Genomic DNA, 15,044 nt, shown 5'->3' with positions numbered 1-15,044 from the left:
CTGATGCGCGCAAAGCTTGCGGACACAGAGCAACGCCGAGACATGCTCTGGGATTGTGCCGGCGTCAACAGTGCTCAAACCGCTGCCGTTCGCGACGCGTCCATAAGCGCCGCCGTTACCAGCGCACAGGAAGCCTCGAGATCGCTTCTTTCCGACGACGTCCCGGCTGCGGGGCCCGCCGGGGACCTCCTCCATCGGTGTCGCCGCCGCTGGGAAGCGGCTGTCAAAAGTTCGGAGTTGGCAGACCAGCTCTGGGCCGTCCGGCAAACCGAAGGTGCCGCCCGAGTCCAAGAACTTCGAGCCACCACCTGAGGCCCCCACAACAAAAACTGGCGGGCCATTCTTCTCAATAAAGTTGCTTCTTCTTCTTTTAGATGCCAGCGCTACTCCTATCATTTTGTTTGTTATTCGCCTTTCCACACGCTGGTAATCTGCACGCTTACACCATGCCTATTCCCACTTGCATAGGCACTCCATATAGCGCTTTGAATGTAAAGGAAACGTCCGTACTGTGATCGCAATGGATAGCGCACAGCGACGAGGGAATGCGCCGGAAACAAAGTGGCTGCGCACAGACTCATCTGCAAGTTTCCTGACCCTAAATGTCGTCCGCTAAATGTGGTACGCATATTGTTAATGCGCTCCTCAGCAATTGCAAGTGAGATAGCAACTGAAGGAGATTTTCCATCCCTGGCAGATTAAGATATGCTGCAAAATGTCTGTGTTAGCTACTGCAGCACATTTTTTTTTTTCGTGCGTAAAGCGACAGCGTTTACTTCCGCGACTGCGCCATTTCCCTGTAGTCGCAACGTAGCAAAGAAATTGTTGTGGTGGCTAAATGTGTATACGACGGTCGCAATTGCGTGTCTCATTGTAAATGATGGCAGAGGGCGCAAGTGCGCCTGGGAAAAAGCGTACGGCTCAATTTCCCGCGAAGCTCAAGCATAACAGATGTACGCATGTACGCATTGTCTGAGACCTGGAAATACGCCAGCAGTTATAAAAGGCTCCCCCCCCCCCCCCCTACATATATTAGCCGTGTGAAACCCATCCATCATGTGTTGTTGGACCGGCAAAAATACTGCCAAATACGTGGACATTTATTTTGTTAGCAATTGATATCACGATTTACCGCATGCATTAATTCTGAGTGTATGGGTTCATGATCTTGAATTGTAGCGCGAAGTGAACACGGACACAGAAAGGAGCACACAGGACGAGCGCTAACTAGTTAACGCGTTAAATGATGTTTTTTTACCTTGTCATGTTCTTGTTCTTATGCTGCGGTTTTTGCAATCACATATATATATATATATATATATATATATATATATATATATATATATATATATGTGTGTGTGTGTGTGTGTGTGTGTGTTCTTCGCTTTACTAAAAATTTAGTTGAGAGTTAGTGCTCGTCCTGTCTGCTCCTTTCTGTGTCCGTGTTCACTTCGCGCTACAATCCAAGATCATGTTATCGTAGCAACTCGCCAAACTTTCTATCCTTTTGTATATGGGTTCAGCCTCATCCGCAGCAAGTTATCTTTTCGTCCACTTTACGTTTCCTTTGCCTTGTTATTTCTACGCTTCGAATAAACATAAGAATTCATTGCCCTTGTACTTTATAATGCTAAACTGTCAGTTTCTTAGTACGGTTATGTAAAAGGAAGCCCCTCGAATTTCGGTATTATAGTGGTTCCAGCATAATTTGTGTAAGACGAGAAAGAAACAAAACAACGTGCTGAGTTCAACACGAAGTCTCAGCAGGCTTCTGTGCGTGTCCGCACTACCAGATCCAAAACCGGTGTCTATCAATCGAACTCCCAGGGGTCGACCGCCGGGTGCTCGTTTACCGCATCCGCGTAGATCCCGCGTTGATTCGAGCGGCCGGGATATCGACCCGCAGTGGGCTTCTTGGCATGCGAAACCCTTTCGGTGCGCAAAGCCGGCATCGGAATGCGTCACAGCGGTCCCCCACCGCGATTAACACCCGAGGCATGACTGGGCTCGCCTCGGTGCAACCGCCGCCACTCTGCGAAGAAGGAGAGGTCGACGAGACGGGTGCCGCCCATCGCCTATGGCGGTCACGTCGCCAATCTGCCCGCACTTGACGGCAGGCTGCCCGGAGCGTGCGGGCCACGCGACGTCGGCTCGCGACGGTGCAGTCGCCGATGCGCGACATGTGTACACTGCAGTGGCAGTGTGCTGCAGCGATGGGAGCGGATTTCGCGACTCTATACTGGGACGAGAGTGTCGCGATTATGCCACTCATAGACTGCGGTCAAGGGCGTCGCTGAGAGTAGACTCGACGGTCACGCAGAGGCGCCCTGTGTTACACTCGCAGATGTACAGAAGATTTAGCAACGAATTTCGGCACATTCCGTTGGTGTCAGCGAGTTTTTAACTGCCAGTGCTGGAAGTGTGTCGCGTTCACAAAAGGCACATGCCTGGCTTGATCCAGAATTTTGGAACAGCTACAAACTGCAAGCACAGTTTGAGATCTACACTATGTGCTAAAAAGAAAAATCAAGCTAAACCTATTCCATTGCACATTACAAATAAAGAAGAAAGCAATAATTATTGTTCAAAAATCGTCTAACGATTTATTGTTGTCTGATGTTATTTTCAACCTAAGGTTTCTTAAGGACAATATCTACTACATTTACTTGTAGTTTTCACCTTTATCACTCTTCGTCGTTGTGCTATCGATACATGCACGGAATTGCAGATGTCTGCGGCAGAGACCATACAGATGTCTGTATGGTCTCTGCGCAGTTATAAAATCAACTATAATTATATCGTCCTCGACCTGCCTTGTGAAAGCGACCGAGGTCTTAACAAGCACTATGCTTTTGCCGCTGATCGTGTATGCGTGTTTTCTCTGGGATATAACGTGAAATGACCTGAAGAATTTCAACCGACATCACATTCCCACACGGGGCCCGGTATCCAGCCGCGTGAACAACGTCGACATCGGATGCGCAACCTTTCTAAAATAAAAGTAGACTGCGGTAACTTTACGGAGTAACGGCGTTTCCCGTAGTGATAGCCAAAAAATTATATGGAGTTCGCATGTTCTGAAGTATGTAATTTGGTTGTGCTCAAGCACACATCGGACACTCTTTCTGAAGAAACATGAGTGCATGCTATGAATGGCTTTTTTTTTTTTTTCAGACAGCTTAAGAAATTATACTTCCGTCTCAACTTAAATGCATCAAGACCCGTGTTATCCCTCCGCTTGTGAAATCTGTAAAAATTCTTGACAGTACTGCGGGGATCTATTGTTCACTATTTCCTAAAGCTTGAATGTATTATCAATCTAGAAGTTTCATTTTAGGTTATTCTTCAATATTTTCTTTCTCAGGAAGTAGTTAATTTGAATGCATCATAGTTGTTGCGTTCCTTGAATATTTGCGTTATGTTGTCTCATGACAAAAGTATTGCCATTGCTTCGCGTCGTTCAGAAATTCTTGTCACTTACGTACATAATAATTTATTGCGTTGTACCTTACACACCTGCCAATATTTTGTTTCTTTCATGGTGCTGGCTTCGACATAGCTTCGACTATTTGCCCAACATTTTCTCGCGCATTGTGTATGTGTATTTTGAACGAAAGAAATGATTAAAATGAAAACGTAATACTTAAGATGAGCACACATGGACTGTGCTAGGTGAACATCACGGACTTGATTAGTGAGCCTTTAGTTGGCATTAAACGCTATTTAGCCGAATCAAATTTTAGAAGACTACCATAAGCGGTATCCTCTTGTGGCTTCTCATTCTTTTGCAATGAAATTTTTCAGCTGGCTTGGCAGTGTTTACTGTTTAGAGCACGCGATTGTAAAACCACGAAAAAGCCAATACCCTGGCGGACGTCGTTCAATGGCTTAAACTCGCAGCAGATGCTCATGTTCTGGAAGAAAGAGTAAGGCATGATGATGACGCTAAGATTGATTACCCTGTGATCATACTGTGTCTGAGAAGTGAAGTCGGATCCGTGCAGCCTTACACGACGGTGCACGGGCCAGCAGCTGTAAATTGAAAGCAAGATAATATTTCAAAGGTGCAGTTGTTCCAAGCCGTCTTTCCTCGAACTTATTATTTAGCGAAGATTGAAAATTTTGCAATAACTTTTTTCTGCGCTTAATCTGTCGGTCAGGACTTTGTACACAAAGTAAAAGCGAAATTTACTGGAGCGAATAACCTCACTTCTGCGCTTGGTTTAAGGCGTCATGAAAAACTCGACGCCTCGAGATAAAGTGAAAGATCACGCGTAAATTTCACAACGTCATCGCCGATCTCAGACCTCACTGAATAATAAGCTAAACAATAAGGTCTGCTGAGCAGCTAGCATTATACGCGTATTTAGCAAAGACAGACCACTAAATAAAAAGAAAAAAAAAATGCGACCTTGTGAATGTTATCTTTTTTGGAGTGTGCTCGAATATCCCTTTGCCCCACAAGGTAAGTACTGAAAGAAACAGAAGAGTAGGCAGACATTAAACATATATACAAATTAACTTCGTCACCAAAAAAAAGAAAGAAATACAGGTCTCTTCTCTCATGAATGTAGCAATCTGTTGCACGTATCTTTTCCATCTTGCAAACGTCAAAGCTAGAAAAACGCACGTTTCGGTTTCTATGCCTCGGCCATCTGCTTCGCACCTGCGAGCCGATTAATCCGCGGATTAGTTGAGACGGTTTTGCTCGCCATTTTACACAAACCGTGGAAAGCTGATCAATCTGCGTCGTCCAGCTTAACTTGTAGCCACGCACCTCGAGGCTGAGCAGTAGCCGCAAGGTGACAGGCTTTCCGTCAATATATGGGCACGAAGCAGGAGGTGACATGTGTAGGATCATCTTGGATTCCTCCTTCGATCCTTGTTGTTCTCTAATGTAGAATTTTGACGAAAGAGGACAAGTGACGGCGTACTTCCCATGTCATGTGTACCTGGCATTTTGTATGTGCAGAGAGTGCCCGATTATTGCTTACTAATTGTTTTCTCCTTCTTTTTATTAATTTGCAGAAATTTTAAGGCTATCTTTAACAGGAACCTCGCTGTCTTTACTCTCCCACATTTTCATTTAATAACTGACAAGGACCTCTAAATTCATGTGCAGGGTGGTCCTTTATGAAAGGGCACACGCAAGCGTGTGGCCTGTGCTCTGCGGAGGCTGCTTAGAGCGCCAGCAACAGGCAGCAAGGGGAAGCACGTCCGCTCGTGGCGTCATCTATTGGCGGCCAGAAGAAGCAGGCACGGCTGAAAGGCCAGAGGCTGCTGGACTGCCTCCCACGCTAGCTGCATGCGCAACAGGTGGGGCCTGCAACGCAGCGTCTGATTGCTAGCAAACCACATTCGGTACTCTAGCACACTGGAAACGTAGAAGTGCCGACATACGCCCGCTAGTTAATAGCCACTCCCAGAGTATTTTAATCCGTAAGCATTCTTTGGGAGTACTGCAGCAACATCTGTCCGCCATGCGAAAGTGTAATGTCTTGTATCTGCACAAAAACATGTAGTACGCGAAGTTACATTTATTTATTATAATAATGTAAACGTAGTTGTTGGTAGCTTTGTTAGTATTGAGGAACAATTGAAAAAAGTTTATTAGAAAGAATAACCACAGAAATACATAGGGTCCTAACAATATGCATGGGGAAGCCTATAGCAGCGGTGGGCCAACTTGAAATGTGGGGAAGGGCCAACATAAATTTTGGGGTGGCCAAATTTCAATTCTGGGGTGGGCCAAGTTGAAGTTAGGGTGCAGGCTTATGCACACTTCGACAACTTCAGTAGAGTTCCTGGGTACTTTTTTGCACTACGAAGCCCTAGCTGCCCACTCAAGACATAGCGTGAATTGTTCAGACTTAGTTATTTCTATAAAGTTGACATTTCCTTAATTCCTTTATTAGCCTTAGATAAGGTTATGACGAATACGTTTGTATCTGTAATGAATCATTAAGATTACTTAATTAGGTCTAACTAATCTCAAGGGAACCTCACTTCTTGATTAGGCTCCGTTGATTTCACCTTAGTAACTCTTGATTAATCTAATAATTTGACATAGATTGATTTTAATTAGCATCAATATGCCTAATGACATTCAATTATTAGCCTTACGCTTAACTAATTTGATCGTAACTAATCTTAATATTTATTGAGCTTACTTGTACCTCTCTGTACTCAATATATATGGCGATAATCACAAATCTCAATAGTCATACGTAGTCATAAAGCATTCTCATAACACCAATATAGGACCTCATGTATACCTATGCATGGAGTGCATCGTGTCACGCATTACAGACAGAAAAACAGACGGACGAACGGACGGAGAGAGTTCCGAGGGAATAACCCCAGAATGCCTACGCATTATGATAGGTACCCCAGGTGTACCTAATAACTACCGGGCGTATATTGGCGCTTTCACGCTTCTAGTGCGCTTGCGTACCCAACGCGGTTTCTTAGCAGCAGACGTTGCGCTGCAGGCCCCGCTTCGTACGCAACAGTCATACGATGGGGGGGGGGGGGGGATAATAATTCTAGCAGGCTCTTGCCTGTCGGCCATGCCTGGTTATTCTGGTCGCAAATAGATGACGCCACCAGCGGACGTGCTTCTCCTTGCTGCCACTTGCTGGCCCTCTAAACAGCCTCCGCAGAGCTCGGGCCACGCACTCCCGTGTTCCCTTTCATAGAGGACCACCCTGTACCAGATGCTGGAAAAGAAAGAAATAAAGTGAGTTAATGAAAATGCCCACGTTAAGCTTTCGTATACCATGTGCTGAAGCACTGCAGCTAGATATGTTGGTGCACTAAAAGAGTCAAATACTGATGGTATCGCTTCAAACCAAGAGCCAACGCTTTGAAGGGTAGCACAATGAATTATTTCTGTTTCAGTTTTGTTTCTTCATTGAGGTGTTAATTTATACCGACAATGTAGAGTGAGCGATCACCCCTATTTTCCGCCAAATTAAATAATATATCACGAAAGAAACAGGTACATTTAATGTCGACTCATAGGTACATATAGAGCGCAGAGGCTTCTTAATGGCATAGTGCACAATCTTCAAAGGCTTTTTAAGCTTTTTATAGACTGTGGCTAAATGTACATTCTACATCTCCTGTCACCTATATATGTAGGTCCATTAGACGGATCGTGATTTTACTTATTTTTTTATCGGAGCATCTACAAACTTTAGGCTAGGTTTGACATGTTTTGCGTTACAACACGTTGGTAAGGAGCCCGCTGAATAGCTAAATACATGCGTCCCTTATGGTTAATCTCCAATGTGTGTATTTACCACCACATGATGGAAAATGACATGAGTTACAGCGGGGCTGCGAGCCTTGAGTTGGCTGGCATTTTTGGCAACGGCGTCTTCACAGAAAAAAAAAGAGAAAACGAAAGAAAAAAACTACGGCAATTGAAGGGAAACGTGTAAAAATTCATTGACGTCACGTACAGAACACTCAGCAGAGCATTCGTTTCAATAAACGGGCACAGAACAAGCATCGAACCACATAATTGATGATAAAGCGTGCTCCGGCTAACCATGCGAAGCACGTAGCGCTCCCCGCGTATGTTTCGGTAAAGATTGTGGTTCCGCAAGATGCCGCGGCGACGGCAGCTTGCGACGTGAATAGTAACGTCAATAATCTTTCATAGATAAAAGAACTGGCCTAGCAACTAATTTCGTTGTTGTTACAGCACCGCTATGGTCAGGCAAATCATAGTTAGGACTACCGAGCCGGAGCGTGAATACGAGGAGTGGCAAAGGGAAAATGAATGGCAATACGAACAGCGGCGACGTGCTGCCTGAAGCCCCCACAATCCAAGGCAGTGACAAGGCGATTCAGCAGTGCGTTACTACCCATAGTCTGTGCCTTCATGACGCGATGCCGAAAGCCGATCTGAAGACCGTCGATATACCGCTCGAGCATAACTGAAAAGGAGGAATTAAGGCTGCAAGCAAAGTCTATGTGCGCAAGGAAGGAAAGCGGGGAGGAAGCGCGCCGTATTTCAGCCGCGCGCATGGCACCGTGGCAGGGGAGGTAGGGGGCGTCGTACTTCGGCCACGTGCTGTCGCACGGGCTTTATCTTGAAATTGATTTGCTTTGGGGTGATAGACTAGGCGGGACAATGGTTCGTACCTTTGCGTGGGCTGTGTCCTCGCCGCTCAGTTTGCGGTGAAGCGATAAACAGCACGAAGGTGGCTTCGCTCGCCGCTGCTGTCACGATTCCTCACACCAGCGTTTTGACAGCCAGTGTACGCGGTCATGGAGTGTGATATGTTCATGTTTGCCAGTGCGGCTGACACCATGCATGTTAATTTATTTATTAAGCGAATTTTTAGAAGGGGGGCATTCTATGCTGGCGGCTGCTGCGTATGGTGCGGCCGCGCGAGTCCTGTCATGAATACGATCTGCGATGCGGACAGTGTGGGCGTCTAGACGCCATGAAGGCCGATAGCTTCGTGTGCGCACTAGCACCCATACGCTTGCTCGCAGGCCGCTTTTAAGAAGTGAAACGGCACTGTAAAATTTTTTACATGTAAAACCGTGGACTGAATCACAGTACCTGACTTGGAGTACCTGAATCATACTAACAGAGTCATAATGTCATCTATGTATAGCTCAACGAAGCTTCAACGGGTGGGACAATCGGTTGTTTTATCAAACGAGTTGGTAATGTGGCGTGTGACCAGCGCTAATGGGGAAACAGGCAACATACTCAATGTATCAAGCCAATTTTGCTCAAAATGTTGTGTAAGAGCTGCGACACGTAAGTAATGATAAGAAAAATGTTATATTGAAGGCAATAAAAGGACAACAGCTATCTTACAGAAATTCTTCATACTGAAGAGGGGACCGTAAAAGCGCTTCTCATATATTTTGTAACTCAGTATCTGCAGTACTTGTTGCGATTTTATCATCATGCGCACTATCAACTTTCATTTCTCACAGTCAGCCCTGGTGGCTCCTCTACCGTGATTTTAAACCAGGGCTTGCTGCTCCACATCAGTGAGACGCAAGGCTGCAGGCAGGTTCCCCAAATGCAGAAAGCAGGTGCTTCGTTTCAGGTAGTTTCTTTCTTTGTATGCACCGCCAAGCAGGTCCCCTGTTTACCCGTTCGAAGATGTCGAATCCAGTTTGCCGACATGGACAAAGTGATACATAGCTCACACTGCCGCGACCAACTTCCAGACTGCCTACTCGCCTCACCACTTCGGTAAACAGCGATGAACGTATGCATAATGCGGCCTCCACAATCAACGCGCGGTGGTGCGTCGTAAAAACAACTGTCGCCCCTGGCTTAAGTCAGCGTTTATTACGGCCACCGTAACCCTTTTAGTATCGCGTCCGAACGGTAGGCAAGAGAGGTGTCGCGTTTCCAAGAGAAAGAGATAAAAAAAAAATATGGCTCAGCTTATCTCTGTTTGCCTCCGTTTCTCTTTGCGTACTATCCTGACATAAAAAAGGAGCTTATATTCCTGCAAACAGCCCATGCGGTCAAAGCTTTAAAGAATCGCGCTAATGACACCACACAAAGCTGTGTGGTGCCGTGAGTGCGAACGGATCTTTACGATTCGCCGCCCAACTCTTTTTGCTGCACAAGATGCGAATCTTGTGGACCTTCTGGAAGAGTTACATTTGTACGAAGGGCCATAAATTATGCCGCTTCGGGATAGAGTTTAGCTCCGCACTGCAAACGCCTTACATGTGGCCTGTAGACGGCAGCCGGCAAGACCACACAAGCTCAGGCGAAGGAACACGACCCTGCGTAGCCGGTCGGCTACAGATAGCATCGAGGAGTAAATTGGCAGGCCGGAAGCGTGCTTTGGCAACTTCACTGAACCGACATATCTGCATGGGTATTTTAAGCACGCGTGGAGCTGTTGAACTTGCCGCCATTTAAACGTTACTGCGGCATCTCAAGATCAGCCGTCTTTAAGAGAATCGACTGAGTGAGTCGCCCTAAAAAATAATTGACGTCGTGCAGTGTCGGGATTTCAAACCATGCACAGCAAAGCCAATTGAATTGGTGACCTTTGAAATGAAGAAAACTCAAGCACATGTTTTGTGATGGTGCTAAGGTTCCTGCACTGGTGTTGTATATAGCCTCAATTGCTCGGTCTTTTGTCAGCGGTCTCTTTTCAAAACGGGAACCATCATTACCTTGGCTTGGACATCATTAGGTAGTCTAGGGACGATAGAACGTAAAAATATTCCAGTGTGTTTTTATTCGAATCTCCTGGCGTCAAATTTACGTAACAACCGACGCAAGCATTGGGCAGTGACCCGCAGCGTTGTCTGAACAGCCCAACCAAATGCTTTACTCGTTTGAAGGACGCCACTTTTGCGCGCTTTCAAAAAGAATAACACTGCCTACATTTAGCGGTTTTTCTGATTTAATTGGTTGACAGGAGACGAGGAGCATGCTCAAGTGGAGAGGGTTTCGATGGGGCGCAGCCAGCGCAGTGAAAATAAACGGATGAAAAAATTGGCAGAGGCTTAGCTTGGCTAAGCCTAGTGGATTGCGAAAGCAATCTTCTGTTCAGGTTGTAGAGTTCCATACTGCTCATCGAACGTGTAGATGCAGTCGCCATTTAAAGCATCTATAAGGCTTGCTGTCGAACGATCAGGTGTCGCCAAAGTCGCGTCAGCATTGAGAGCATGCATGATACTTGTAGGTGCACCCAGATCAAGAGATGTTGAACGCATTCGCCTGGCTGCATAATATGCACGCCGTTTAGCTAAATGTTGTTCCTGCTCTTCATCCGTTTCTTCCACACGCCGCCACTTCTTAGCTGCAGCACATCGTTGCAGCTTCACCTTATACACTTCATCCGACATACCATGGAGGATTCGCTGGGGCGATCGCGACGAGCCGAGTTGGGGGGGCCGCTTTTCCACAGCTCGCATGACGTCACGTACAGCGAGCGCCCTTCTGGGCAGCGGCGCGCAGCTGCAGCATGGAGGATTCGCTGGGACGATCGCGACGAGCCGAGTTGGGGCCCCGCTTTTCCACAGCTGGTATGACGTCACGCATAGGCCACGCTAAAGGTCAATGGTGGATTCTCCGGAACCACGGCCAAGAGCGGAAACCTCTAGCAGTATTGCTTTCGCAATAAAAGGCCGTGTCGGTGTCTGCTATTGGTCAGCTTTCCTTTACTTACCTTGCCGTGGCGTGTCGAAAATTGCGGCGGCGTGCAAGGGAAGGTTATAGAATGGCTCTAAAACGGATCCTCAGCAAAGAAGAGTTGGCAGAGCGATGTCATAAACGCGCCGAAAGGGCTCGATAACGTTATACGGCCACGCAAAAGGCTTTATTATGTGCGACTATGTGTGACTAGCCAGTGCCTAAATCATCGGCGGACAGCCATCTTCTATTCTTTTCGTAACGGGGTAGATTCCGGCTATTCAGAAGCATTTAGTTTTGTTCCGAATATTAATGCGTCTTTAACGCCTGCACGTCAGTTTGATGCGGTGAGTTTTCGCGGTTTTGTGACGTCGCGTAAGAGACAGGCGAAGTGCGCGCAGCCTGAAATATTTTGACCAATAGCAGAAGGCTAGTGGCAAAAAGGCCTTGAATCAGAAATAACTGTTTCTTCTTTATTCCGTCCAATCATGCATAATTAGTGTGTACACTTCATATTAGATGGGGAGCTGCCGCGGTTTTTGTGACGTCGCGTGACCGACAGGCGAGGTGGGGATGGCCTGAAATTTGTTTAACCAATTGCCGATGGTCTATTGAGGGCGAAAGGTTGAATAATCTCATCGTTTCCGATGTCCTTGTTCTCTTTATTTATCATCGCTTTGTTCTCACTGTGCTTAATGATCAATAACTGTACATTTCTCTTGGTGAACTTTAAGAATATTGGATTAATTTCGCGTAAATCCTTCATGACTTATCGTTCTAGATAACCCTATTGTGATAACTCGATGTGTAGCTTTGTTTGTGTAAATTTGAGTTTTCGCATGTGGTGCTTAAAGATTTCAAAGATGCATACTGAGGTTCTTGGTTGTTATTTATTTTAGTTTATATGCAGTGTTTGATTGTAACTTTGTTGCCCTCACTCCGTGTAATATTATACTTCGAAAGGAGTCTAAGGGCTAATAAATGATAGCTTTTTTTTGCTAGATAAAATGTGCAGTCAACGTCCACTGCGCTATCTTTATGGGCACATTAAGCCTAATAAAGAAATCTGTCAGGCATAAAGTTATAAGATGGTTTCCTTGTAGAGTTAAAATAACAAAGTACGGCAAATGGCACGTACTTCATTGTCATTTGGCATCACAGTATTGATTGACACGTGTTTCTCCATTGTTTATTCATGGCAAATAACAGTTATTCATTATTCGTTGTTTGTCGCGGTGATTCACGGTTGTTTATGATACGTGAAGACACGTGGTACAAACGGCCATGTGTACGTGTTTAGATCCCTAAACACGCACTAACTATGGCAGACAAAAACTTAAATTTTCATGTGGTTGCAATTCTTAATAACTTATCAACAAATGCTAATTTGGGTGTGTCTGAGCGTATTTAGAAAACAAACTAAACATAATTAAATTGATTCTGATGTGTGTTTTGTATAGAGTCATTTTTTCTTTTGTCAACATTTTATCTGCTTTTGTGTGACACTTGCAAGTGCACCTGAGATTTTTATCTTATATTGTTATATCTTCAGTCAACTGTAATCTGATGTCAAACTGTACAGGGCAGCCGAGGCCTTCGTGAGGGCTTTCAGCCTTTAGCCCCAACTTGCTCCGTTGTAACAAATAGGAATATAAACGACTTCATTACGACTCCTCGCTTACATGTGTAATTATTTACTTGTCACTGTATATTTACAGTGATGCGCGTATGTCTTACATGGTCACCGAAATTGGGAAGACGCAACTGCGAATAAAAGCCCACAGTTAGATACTACATGACTCACTGCATTATTATCGCCTGTAGGAAAACATTAGCGAGTAACGAGTGAGTTCTGTGCATCACTTCCCGTGGTAATTATTGGCTTGTGTGCAGTAACCGATACAATGATACTGTGGTGTGCCACTATCAGCCACAGATTAAGGGAAGCCGCATAGCCACTGTATGATCTCGTTTGCCCATGCCGAGTACAAGAATTTGGGGCAACCTGAGTCCCTGCATATGTGTGCATCACAGAGAGCTAAAATCTAGTACTCGTTACACCGTTCCTCTTTGAATTTCTGCTGGTTCCATTCTCCAACCCACGGCTCTGCGCTAATGCAGTCGTCACCTTTTTTCTGCACCTCCGGGGACCTACCCGCAAAGTGTGGGTTTAGGGTAGTCACTAACTAATTGTAAAAGAATAACCCCGCGAGCGAAAGACAAAGGGCATAAGTGAACTACCACATTATAATGTGACGTATCGCAGGCACGAAGCGACCGAAATAAAAGGCACGCAAGACAACAGACACCGCTGCACCCTCAGCTCGGTGTTGTCTGATATGCCTTCTGTGGGCATGCCGGTATGTGTCTGCTCGGCGACAATTTAAAAGCCGACCTCTGACTAGACCATGCCGCCACCTTCCTCAAGGACGATCACCTGGACAATGCTTGGCGCTTGTTTTCTGTGGTTTCTTTTGTCCTTCTACTTTCACTCGCGCGGCCAACCATTCACCCAGGAAACCACTGCGGGTGCACAGCGTTAACGAAGGCGTTGCCACCGTACAAAGGGTCTCCTTTCAGATACTATGCTACAGTTGAGTACCAAGCACCGCAAGCTTGAAAGGTTAACGCCGGGGCAAAGGAAAATATACCAGCTGCTTAAGTTTCAGGTTATGGGGTACCAGGGCGCATATTCACGATAGCACCAGACTGCTTCGTAAGTGAATCTTCCAGACAAGATTGGTGTGTTCAATTTGGCACCTCCAAACTTAGACCAGAGCGCGGGAAAGCTACTGTAAATCCCACGGTAGCGTATTTATTGCCATAGAAATTATATGGACACTCCAAGCGCATTTCAGCCATCGTGGTTGGTGCCGACGTCGCCGTGATGCTCCGTATAAAGTCCATGTGCTATAACATCCTTGCCGCACGTTGTAGGCTGTGCATGCGAGAGAAGGCTTTCAAGCGTGAGCCCAGGACGGTGTAGCGATCTCGCGCACGCCACGGAGGAAGGCAGGCAGGCAAAGGAAAGAATCGCGCCATCTTCCATCGCGGGCATGGCACATGGGTGGGGGGAGCGCTCTACTCCGGCGGCGGTGCGTATACTGTGGCTGAGCGCGGCCTCGCAGACCCTATCTTGAAAGCAATCTGCGATGGGTACAGTCTGGCTGTACAGTGAGCTGATAGCTTCGCATGCGCTGTGTTCTGGGCGCTTAGTTCGCGCTGTAGCGAGAGGCAGCACGAAGGCCGATTAGCTCGCTGCTGCTGCCGCTCTTCCTCAGTCCAGCATTTTGACGTAGAGTGTCCGCGGTCATCGAGTGACAAGCGTTCGCATTCCCGTGACACGACGCCTGCTAACTTATATATTTAGCGAAGGTCAAAAAGGTTATACGACCGATAAAACTATTATTCTTACTTCGCATAATGTAATAAACGAAGACGAAGACAAGCGCTTGTCTTCATCTTCGTTTCTTTCTGTGTCCTTGTTTTGCTGCGCTCTCCAGATACCTTTCTATGCCACTTTGGAAGATGCAGGCGACCAGTCGAAGATATCATTGCTCATCATACAATGGTGACGACTATACTCAAATCTTTTCCCATAATATTCTCAATATTAGAAAAAAATATTCTAAGATAAACAACGCCATAAGATAGAAAAAATTCAGAGCAGCGTTTTCTAGACTAAGTAAATTGATTTCACGTTCAGCCCTGGACGCATGCGAAGATAGAGAGGCAAAAGGCGAAAACAAGTTGCACCACACACTACGTTGAGTCACGACATGTCAATCAAAGGACAGCCAGCAACGCATCCTGTGCCGGAACCCCAAATTTGTTTTGAAACTTAATTATAAATGATTACGAAACAAACGTTCCCTTGTGCTTACCTTACTCGAATATGTGA

This window comes from Dermacentor andersoni, chromosome 10 (assembly GCF_023375885.2).
Source record: "Dermacentor andersoni chromosome 10, qqDerAnde1_hic_scaffold, whole genome shotgun sequence".
In the NCBI taxonomy this organism is placed as follows: domain Eukaryota; kingdom Metazoa; phylum Arthropoda; class Arachnida; order Ixodida; family Ixodidae; genus Dermacentor; species Dermacentor andersoni.
Note: the sequence above shows the minus strand (reverse complement) of the source record.